The sequence below is a fragment of the Anopheles cruzii genome, chromosome 2, assembly GCF_943734635.1.
Source record: "Anopheles cruzii chromosome 2, idAnoCruzAS_RS32_06, whole genome shotgun sequence".
Lineage (NCBI taxonomy): Eukaryota > Metazoa > Arthropoda > Insecta > Diptera > Culicidae > Anopheles > Anopheles cruzii.
In genome coordinates, this window is record NC_069144.1 from 52,692,735 (window position 1) to 52,703,959 (window position 11,225).

Below are 11,225 nucleotides of genomic sequence, written 5' to 3' on the forward strand. Positions count from 1 at the left end.
CACATATTTCACCGCACGTGGCAAAGCGGAACTGTAAACGGAGACACATTAGACACGGCGCTGCGGCAAACGGTGGACCGGAAGGCGGTTCCTAAGCTACTCACCAACTTGAAGTAGGACACAGCTTTCGAGGCTTGATCTTTGGTTTGTGCTTTGGTAAATTTGCTGTAAGGATAGGGCCCAATTATGCGCGATTCTAGTTGCCGGAAAGCAGGCAATGGCAACTTACACGTCCAGAATATCCTTCGTGCTTTTATGGCTGACCATCGTGTCGGTGCTGGTACCATTCTTGAGATTCACCGTCTGCAGCGAACCATTCCCTTGAGGATACTCTTTGATCGTCATCGTGGCGCTTTGGTCCGGTACTGCTACTAGAGAGCTTCAACTACAGGTTCACAGATCTGGCCCTTCTGCGAATGACATAGAATTGGGAGGGATTTATGATACACATCTGTTCGGGCCTGTTGTTGCCACCACCACGATCGTCAAGTCTGGTGTCTGGTCGTGAGTTGCGCGTGCGCGCTGTTGGTGCTAAATAATAATTACAAATTATTGTACTGCTCGCCAATTGTGGCGGTTAAACGGTTAAAGTATCAAGTGCACTTGAACTTCGCGGTTTGTGCTGCTGTTGATCGCGCAAAAAGGGCGCCATCGATGAGCGGTCCCAACTGTGCCTCCGAACGCACGCAACATCTCGCGCGGTTTTTGCTTCCTCTCGCGCGTTGCGAACGCAAACACCTCGTCCCTCTCCCAATAAATAGGTCGATACCGGCGAGGAAGCAAGCACACGATCGGCCACGATTGGGCGGCGAGCTTCAATCGGCGGGAAAGATCGCGCCGATCGCAATCTCCGACGCTGCCTTCATTAGACGCCAGAGACGCTCAACGACCAGTGTAAGGTTTTGTGTGCTTGAAAATTGCATCTAGCGATGATCCCGAGAGCGGCCAGCACGCTTGAAAGGCCGAAGCCCGAACAAAATGACACGATAGAGGGCCCGTGCCGCGGGTCATCGTTTGCACCAAACTTTTATTCATGAAAGAGAAAGGAATAAATTCTAAAAATGACCCAAAGTGTCAGAAAGTCTGCTGGCTAACGAGTGCCATGTAGGATGCCGGGTCCCGGGAATCAAATCAATTCGAAGCAATCAATTGAATCGACGGTCCAATTGATCCGCGCAGGCGTTGATTCAATTCCCGATGTGTCGCCAATCTCTGGACCTGGCCATCGATCCGGAAACCAACCGCAGATCAGTTGGTTACCGTGCCCCTTTGCGGCACTACTGATAACGTTTTGGCATCTAGTGACTTCGATTTGAGACAATCTGCTCCAATGGACTGATAAACGGTGACGGACAGTGCTCAACGGAGCACAACGAGTGTTACTACGTGGTCGAGTGGCCACGGTACGTTCGGTACTAGTTTTCATCCTGTAATGCCATCTAATGAGTCAGAGTTCTTGCCGGCAATTATGCGGATTAGGTTTGGGATTCGAGTGTGCTCAACTTGGAGCTAGCCATGCGGAAGATCCTGCCCTGGTAATACTTTTTTTCCGGCGCAGATGTTACATCAGTTTCTGGTTCAGAACCATCCACGTATCGGTTGGTGTGTTCGATGTTATTTAATCTCATCCAATGTGGCTCTTGGAGTCAAGAATAAATAATTGAGCCACACACTTCGTTGAGACCACAGCCCGTCATTCCGATCAACGCTTCACTGGTTCACAAGCCTTTACCGATTCGCGGGCGCGCGTGCACATCACGCCCAGCAAATATTGACCATCACACATCTTGACCCCAGCGCAGAACGCTGAGTCGAGCATGACCAGCTTGATTCCCCCCAACTCCGTCGGCCGTCGGTAGCAAAATGGTTTAACTGCTGGCTCCTCGCTGACGTCGGTCGCCGCCAATTTAAAGTGCATAAATCAATCACTGACACCGAATGGTCACCGAAAGAGAATGAGATCGCCCTGTTTCGGGAAGGATCAATAATCAATTACACATGTCCTCGGCGCGTGGCGTTCGCAACTCGTGTTCGCAGGTCCGCGCGATCCAACACATTTGTCCTTTATGGTTCTGCTGAAACATTGCTTATCCCTTTCGATTGCGTCACGTTGCTTTCCATAGAATTCACTGCGAGATGCGCGTAATTAAGAGATCGTTTTTCACCACTGTCTCTCGTGGAGTGTGCGTAGATCGCACAGGTGTGGCCGGGGCACTTCGTTTCAAGAATGTTGCTAACGCCATCGAAATTCACGTGGCTGACGGCGGTTGCATTTTGCAGTAAATGCCAAACCAATCAGCGCACGGGCGATTCACTTCACTCGGCACCGAGAAACAGAGTCCAGGATTCTCTGTTCAGTTATGACCAAGAATTGTCACTGACCCACTTCTCAAGTCCATCATTTTATTCCTGGGCACATTAATAGGAAACTAACACATAATCGCGGTTAAGGCTTGGCTTGGTTCAGATCAGACGTTCACATTTGCAGTCAATATTACAGCACCACCACCAACCACCAATGGAATCACTATCGTTGTCCACTACCTTCGGGAGCCCAGTTCGAATCCGCCTAGCACCGCCTGGAAAGGTCCGTGATGGAAGTTGCTAACTCTGCTTCCGCCCAGCGGGTGTGCATCCGATCTAAGCCGCGATCTGCCAACGACTGAGCTGTTCGACGCAACGACGGCCGACTAGTATCACACTCCCCGCGCGCGCTGTGAGGAGCGTTCTGTTTGCTATCATCTTAAATCATTGCGCGAATGTGTTTGTTTTGCGTGTCTCCCTTGCGTAGCCGCCGCCCTCCGGCGGGCGTTGTCGGTGCGTTTCGCACGGCACGTCTCCGCGGCACCGGAAACACGCGGAACAGCATCAACCGAAGGCCCGGAAGTTTTGGGCCTCGCCCGTCTCACCCCTCAAGGCGACCCGCCCGTAGTTGGTTGTAATGCCTTCGGCCAGAGGCGCCTGGGGCCTGTCGCGGGGATTTTCATTTCCCTGGAATGTTTGCGACAGCCAGCCAGACCGGGGAATCCTGACTGGTTTCGCCGAGTCTTCCGCAACCGACGGAGATCCCGCTGGTCGCGTGCGTGCGGCGAATGCAGCGTTTGTGAAGCGAGCGTGAACCATTTCGCCCCCAAAACGATATGCAAATAAAGGGGGGTTTTGAGACACAGTTGTTTCTTATTGCAACATTGTTCGTTGAAACTTCGTCACGAAGAACGTCGAAATAAACAAAGAGCAAAACGAAACAGTAATGTGCAATTAATTATGTGGTTATCCGCATTTGAAATGAATCCATTCCATAAGAGAGGCAATTCAAAATTTGGAGTGCTTGTTGGGGTCTCAACTATATTGCTTCTGAAGGGATCTGTGTGCTTAATTAAAGGAAATCTATATGCCACAGCAACTTACGTTGAAAGATTTAATTTAGTCCCAATGCGAAAATATGAATTTTCAGCGATAATTGTTTCCTTTATTAATGTGATCCTTTCTTTACTGACGATACGGCCATTGTCGGCCATATTTACACTGACCTACAGACCAGAAAGAGTAAAAAACAAAAAGTAATCGTAGTCGATGTCCAACGTTGAATTCAAAAATTGTGAACCATTTAAATGATCAGGAAGGTTCTAACGGAATGATCGGAAACGTTGAATGGGGATTCTGCTCTGGAAAAATCTTGTGAGATGGAATTAAACTTTCCCGGGATTCTACTCATAACAACAAAGTTGTTTTCTACAATGTGAAGTAAAATCGCTACACAAAATGGGACTATAAATCATGTTACAAGCATCATGGCGTTCGGGATTGAACGTTCGGGAACCGGCATTTAAATTGCATCTCCATAGTGAACCGCAGATCCTTGCGCGGGAATCGCACGTAGCCCCGTGGCGCTGAAGGGTGCACACACCTGAGCCTGCACAATGGTGAGAACGTGTTACTTAACTCCTAACGCTCGCCCAGGGTTCGTGCCCGATTCACAGCCTCATTGGAGCAATACTTAGTCACACACGTCTGTTGGAGCTAATTCGCTGGCGAAGGGTCTCGATCGTGTCCGCGGATAGGCGGTTTTGAATGCGCAAACCTCCACGGGCACGGCCGCTGCTACCGGCTTAGAATAAGGCGATCTTCGGACCAAATCGAGCTACTTTTCCTTAATTAGATTAGCGGGCGGGCGATCGGGGCGATCAAGAACCGCGCGATCGATAAAAGATGTGGTGAGTTCTCGTGTCTGTGATGGACTAGCATGATGGCCTGCGTCTACAGCATGGCATTATCCTATCATATCTTTTCCCATTATCACTTGAAGTTAAGTAATCTTAGGTTCATCAGCAGTAAGCTATGTACCACGCGAAGGTCCTACGAGATTTGGACTCTTTTCAAATGATATCTACAATGACCCCGAGCAAATGTTTGAGATAATTTTCTGTACTAATAGAATTACTCTCACCTGTTGCCTCCAACAGCATCGCCAATTTGTTTAACGACTTGCCCGGACTTGCTGCAACCCATAGCCATTAAATTAGATCTCAACCAAAACGGTTGCAGTGGTTGTGATTTTATCGAACGTCCATTCAACTATCAGCAACCCTTGGGAGCCTTCCACAGCTTCCATATGACACTAATTGGCCATTATGGGTGCCACCGTTTCGTGTGGAAGTCTTGGTGCTGCTGCCATGAGTATTGGACATTGTTAGAGTACCCCCCACGGCGAAGGTCCGACTTGGGAGAGCATCGACTCGATCGTGTAGACTAATCACTGCACGCACGTCCACCTGACGCAAACGCAGTTTTCTAGGAAGAATGCCTCGTTTGGCGCGTTGCCTGCGTTGCGTTTTTGGTGCCCGCCGGGTCTCTGGCACACCCCTGGCACAGACTTCACATCGCCGAGTGGCAGCGCTGGCCGGAAGTACCGGAGAGTGTGAAAGCCCGGAACAATAGAGCCCGAGTGACCGACGGGGTCAGACGTGCACCAACCGAGGGAGAACAGAGGGCATCGGCGCCGCGCGATCATAAACGGCGATCATCATCGACACGATCTGTCAAGATCACTCGGCTGGCCAGCTTCACCGGGCGCGATGCTTTGTTTATGTTTCGTTCCGTTTCGTCTGGGCGTCGGTACTTCCTACAGACTTCCGCTACAGGGCTCGACTAGGAAGAGCAAGCCCGGACTACAAGCGCGCCGAGTACTTCTGACATGCACTTCGGACCTTCGTTCCGGAACATCTGTTCCCCGGAGTTCATTTGCTCGGCTTTTCATCCGCCGACCTTGTACCTTGGTAGGACGTCTGGCTTCCACGCCGACCGTCGGATAATCGATGTTCTATTGGTTGTAAGATCGTGATAACGATTCAAAGTTATTAGTGGAACCTTTTGCCAATCCGGAGAAAGATCATCCGACGGTGTGGAATCTCCCAGGGCCAGTTAAAAGCAGAAACTTATCGTTGTAATGAGACTCCTGAGCCGTAGCGTAAGTCGTCGCTGCGGTTACCATCGCTTACATCATCTGTCGACGAATTCCACGTGTGTTGTGCAGCGACGTGGCCAATGAGTCAGTAGAATGCCAGTTCTAACTGGCGGACCTACGGCGGACTTCGGCGGATAGCGCCAGGTGGTAATCCCCCGCGATGGTAGAAGAACTACTTTATGACTCCTTCAAAACTTTCCCAACGTCTGTAGCCGTTAGGGATGGAATCGTTACAATTGCACACGTGTGTCGAGTAGAAACATTTACATTCTACTTCGAGCGTCATGATGCAAGCAAAAAACTTATTTCATATTTCTTTGGCGATCAAGATCGTAGTTGTCTATCGGCACGGTTCTATTCACAAGTTCCACTTCTCGCTGGAACAGGAATCTGGAATCAAGCAGATCAATAAAACAAAACTAAGACAACCCCAAAAAATGCAAACGTATCATTAACTTCGATTCATGATTTAACAATTTCACCACTCAACCGCCTAGAGGTGATAACTGTGGTGATCCGATTGTATCTTCCCACGGTTCAGCGGAAGATTCCGCTTTGCGGTGCCAATTTGACTAACAACAACATTACCCGTCGCCCCCGGACCCCACCTGTAGCCCTTGTCTCATTATGAGTCTAATATTTACTTCCCACATAGAACCATAGAAGCTTCGCGGTCCCTCAGAGTGATCTGCTTTTTTTGCGTATGAGCTAATCGAAAGCGATTAATGGCGAAAACAAATCATTGGCTGCGGCGTGTTACTCGAGTAGGCGACGGGTGGCAACAACAACTCTCGGTACCGCGCAGCATCGTTGCTTCGATGTGAGAGGCGTGGGCAATGCGTTGAGGCGCGAGCAACCGCCAGTTCAATTATGCAAATCACATTCGCTTCGCACCTCGCATGAAAGTGAGGTTAGGGGAAATCGAAGCTGCTGGGAACTTAACGGGCAGGGAAAAATGATGATTCCCAACACATACCCCCGCGGGAGGAGATGCTTCCTGAAAGGCCTAACCTCGAAACACACACACACACTTGCACCGGTCCAGAGGTACCCGAACAATGGCGATTTGGCGCGACGCCCGACTGTGTCTCACGAGGAACAGAGCAATAGAGGGAAACCAAGTGGCTGGTGCTTTACATACGATAAAGTAAGTTGGCGTGACGCCGATCACTAATCACGATCATGATCGAGAGTAGTGTAATTTATGGTCAATTTGTTGCTCGAGAAGCAGATGGTGAATTCGTGATGCTTTCTACAGCCGGGCTTGGCTTTTTCCCCATTAATACTGTATAAAACAAAGAAATATTAGAAGTATTAATTAGATTTGGAATTAGCACTGTCAAGAAAATACTGACGGAATAAAACCAGCTTGAAGATGAACACGACACAATGAGCTACAAAGAGCGCAATGACACCTTACTTTTTGTCCAGCCAGTAAACCGACTGGCTGACTCTGCCGGAGCACGATGCTCGTCGTAAAATGGCATAATTAAAGTGTGCAGAAAAAAGCATCCGGTTGTAGTGGCACACGGCGGTGGAAACATTAGTTCCTCCTGCACTGGAACAAATATTTTGCCTGGCCAAACATTTCCTCGTCGAGCCCGTTAGTAGCCCCGACACGGGGGTAGACACACCACTGCATACACAACTGCCATCATCTTGAAGCAACGCTTTTTATCTTATCAACCCACCGGCCGCAACGACACCGAGAGTTGCCGCGCCACCACAGGCAAGAAGATCGTTAATCATGGCCCAGCCTGCCAGCTGGAGAGGGCTGCTTTTTCGTTCTTATGTCGTTGCCACCGATGGACAACAGGTGCACCGGGCATGATGCAACGATGCACTCCGTATCGAACGTAAAAACAATGATAGTGGCCACTCGTTAGTGGCCCCGACCAGTAGCCACACAGTGCCAGACAAAGCTCGATCTTACTAGTACTCGTGATCCATAAGCCCTTATGAACACTCCAGACATCAGGCTCAGTCCCTCAGTGGTGGCCGTAAATCGCGCACGACATACTGAACGGTTTGGCGCAATTAAACGAAATTTACGACCGCAGCAGCGCCACATTATTTGATTAATATCGAAAGATGCATCTCGCTGCAGATGCATTGATAGGTGGGCGGCCATTTTTTGCACTTTGTTCGTTCCCCTGGCGGTACAGTGGCGTGGCATGTCGTGGAAGACACACACAGGTTGTTGTTACACACAGTGATTGGCGCGAAAGTGAATGTACTGGCGATGCGCATTCATTCATGCGCAGTTATTATTACTATTTTCTAGCTGAATGGGTCGATCCTGTAGGAACCGTGAAATGTTTAGCACCATTCGCGCGAGAGCGTCGGATTTGAATGTTGGCAATTCAGTTGGCCGCAGGCGTGTGGCACGCGCAGTAATCTACCGTTTAATTGCAGTGAAGGGCGATTCGGTGGTCAATTTGCTTGAAATTGCTTGAGGTTTTGCATCCCATCAACGGGTGCTGGTGGCAAACTTCGTCGACCAGGGAGCGGGTAAATTAGATGCAACGATCTATACCGATCGAGAAGTGGGTAAATTTATCGCAATCGAATTCGAATCGAAACAATGCCTGGCGGCGGCGACTGGACCGCACGTTGGATGAAACATTAGCAACGATATGGCGCGTTCGGAAAAGGTGACTACAAATCAACGGTCAATCGAGCCACTCGCCCATCGCATGCTTGGCTAGTTCCAGGTGCGAAGACTATACTTAGGTGGGAAAAATGATAGCTAATATTGTACATCAACCACTAGCCTGTGACGAGTTTATGGTGAATAATTGTAGTACCGGCAGCCGGCGGGAACATTTGCCACCACACGCCAAAGGATAATTTGAGAAGCATTTCCTCGCCGTTATATGTTGAAAATACATATTTAAAAAAAAAACGCGTCCATTTGGTATTCGTCCACCTGTCGCGAATGGTCGCGCCTCGTGGTTTCAATCCGCCGACATCTTTAGTTGCTATCAGCGGTGCAAAACCTCAAAAATCGTACCGAGGTGTACCGAACCACGGGGTCCGTCGGAATGATGTGAAGGTATTAAAAATAGCACAGCACAGCAGGCCAAAAACGCGAGTAACGTTGTTCGGCACACGACAGGCCCAAGCGTGGCCCAAGGTGGTCGTCCATAAGTGCTTATGTTGGGAGAAGAAAACCCTTCTCCGTTTGGTGAAACAGAAGAAAAACGCTACGAGCTACTTACCTTGCTGTGTTCAAACTATCCACGTCCTTTGTGTACGTTAAACGATTTCCGACTTTCTGTAGCCGCCGGATGTTTCGAGGCGTGTTGTGGAGTATGTTTCGAACAGGGTATTTTAGGCCGGATGTATCGTGAAGAGCACGCTTAGAGACTGCCTCCTAAATAACATGCATTGAAAATTGTTCCGTCCCAGTCGTGAGTAACACTTGCAGCAATGGGTTCTAGGACAGGAGCACTAACGCCGGTGTAGATTTGAACGCGGAACACAGGGGTCAAGTTCATGGCCAAAACGTGAGCTGTGTTGCGGTGGTACAGAAACATAACAAACCGACATAATTGTCTCCACTATTTTCACTTCAATAATCGTACACTAAAACTTAGGACCCGTTTTGACCCACAAGACACGTGTCAGTAAAGAACCACCGCGAAATGGATAGTACGATAAAGCGAAATGCAAGTAAACAAATCCACTGATGAAAAGTAACACAACTATCGCACGGCATGTGCAATGAAATTCGTCGCCAGCAGCTGACCGTCAGTGGAAGGACGAATGCATTGCCCAGGATTGGCAAGTCCAGTGAAATGCCGCATTAGACTAACTTCGCTTCGTTGTCTCGGCAACACCTTTATACACCATGACGATTGCATCAGACACACTCACCCGAACTGCAGAAGCCGCAGGAATCGGAAAACCGGCCCGCCGGGAAACACGGCGGCCTGCAGACCAGCGGAAAATGAGTGCCTCGGCGGCACGAACGACGAAGGCACTCGCGAGTGAGCCAACCGAAGATTTGAACCACGAGTTTGAACCATACAAAACGAAAACAAACCCGAAAATGCGTAGCCTGCTCGGCATGAACTGCACCGCTGCATGAAAAACATTTTCCAACGTCAAGTGGTTGCATTCGGTCGAAAGCCGAGCGCTGCAGGTGGAAACCCTTTCTCTGCCTTCCGGCGGAAAATCACCGGCTCTACCGCAGACGATGGGGACGCAGGGTTCAAAGCGAACCATTAGTAGCGCCAAGTGCAAGGTCAATGAATCAAGCGTAGCTCACAAGGTGAAGGGAGTCCGTGTCGTACCGTTTGTCGGTTTTTTGCTGGATTGGACCTGGCGGCGTGTGCCTGTGGTCGCACCGGTCACTTTTCTGTCTAATTCATCGTCGTCGTTTCGTGTTTCACACTTGGGGGGCAGAGAGAGAGACAGAAAGGTGGAGTCATAAAAATTGATCATGCTTTAATTGGACGCGTTTGTGACCGAGTCACGATCGCAACGCGTCGACGATTTTTCGTTTGACCATTACATTTGAATCGTAAGCGGCAAAAACCCCCGAAAGCTGAAATTAAAAGGTTTGCCTCATGAACATTAATTGCAAAAATGTTACATTGAATATTCTTCAAGGTGGGCTAACGAAAAAAAAATCAAGGTGATTAGCCTAGTGAATAATTTTGCGATTGTTATCAAAATGATGAATTTTAATATTTTAAGTAGCAATTTGAGTCAGCAACCAAGCAACCAAGCAACCAAGTGTGTTCGTGTGGGTATAATTTGTATAGTGTAAAGACTTCAGCTGTTGTATTATTGCACTTTAAACACACACCCACAAAAACCAATAATTATAGATAATAAAACAAACCTTATTCTATAAAAATGTGATGAATTTAGACAATTTGTTGCATAAATTGGTGTCGGAACATAAAACAAACGAAAATAAAATAACGTGTTTATCTATCTTTATTTTCTAAACGGAATCTTTGTAGATAATGTTCCGAACCACGTGGAGCAAACGCAGTTCGATTTGAAACGAGCTTGGGTCAATAGAGAAGCAAAATGAAAATGGAAACCGATCGGAACCGGCCCTGCCGTATACTTACGATGATTCGCGATTCGGCGGGCGGGTCCGTGACGGTCATGTCTTTGATCGGTAGCCACAGCTCTTCGGTACTAAACTTCAGCTTGCCCGGGTCTGCCCACTGGCATCACCGGTGAAGCACTTCGGATCGAGAAAGTACGTCGCCGAGCCGAGACTGCGCTGGCTTTCGCTCGTGGAGAACTTCTTCGGGCTCGGCTTCTGGTCGCCGTTTCCGTTCCTCTCGTTCGCCGGGTCGATATCCTTGACCAGCTCTCCGATCACCGGTTTATCCTTCAACCGCTGGCTGCCTTGCCGGATGCTATGCGGGCGGGTGTGTGCACCTCGTCCTTCAGACGCATCTGCAGTTTTCCTTCAAACTGTTTTTCAGCAATTGGCCCGCAAAAGTGCTGGCCATGCTGGCCCACAGTGCTTCGCATCTGCTTCGAGTACTAAGTTGGCTCCGGGACGTACATGGCGCCCCGTTTAAATAAAAACGCCCGTTGGAATATAAACGCAGCTCGATAACATCGCACTGATTCTATGTTTAGAAACTGCGCGATGTTTTTGTTCCCGCGTTTAAGGTGCTAAGTTAGGATTGACAGCTTCTGTCACAAAGTAAATAAACAAACAAGAGTTCGTAAAAGAGGTGCGAAAATTAGTGACTTAATTTTTCCAGAAGTAATTATTGAATAA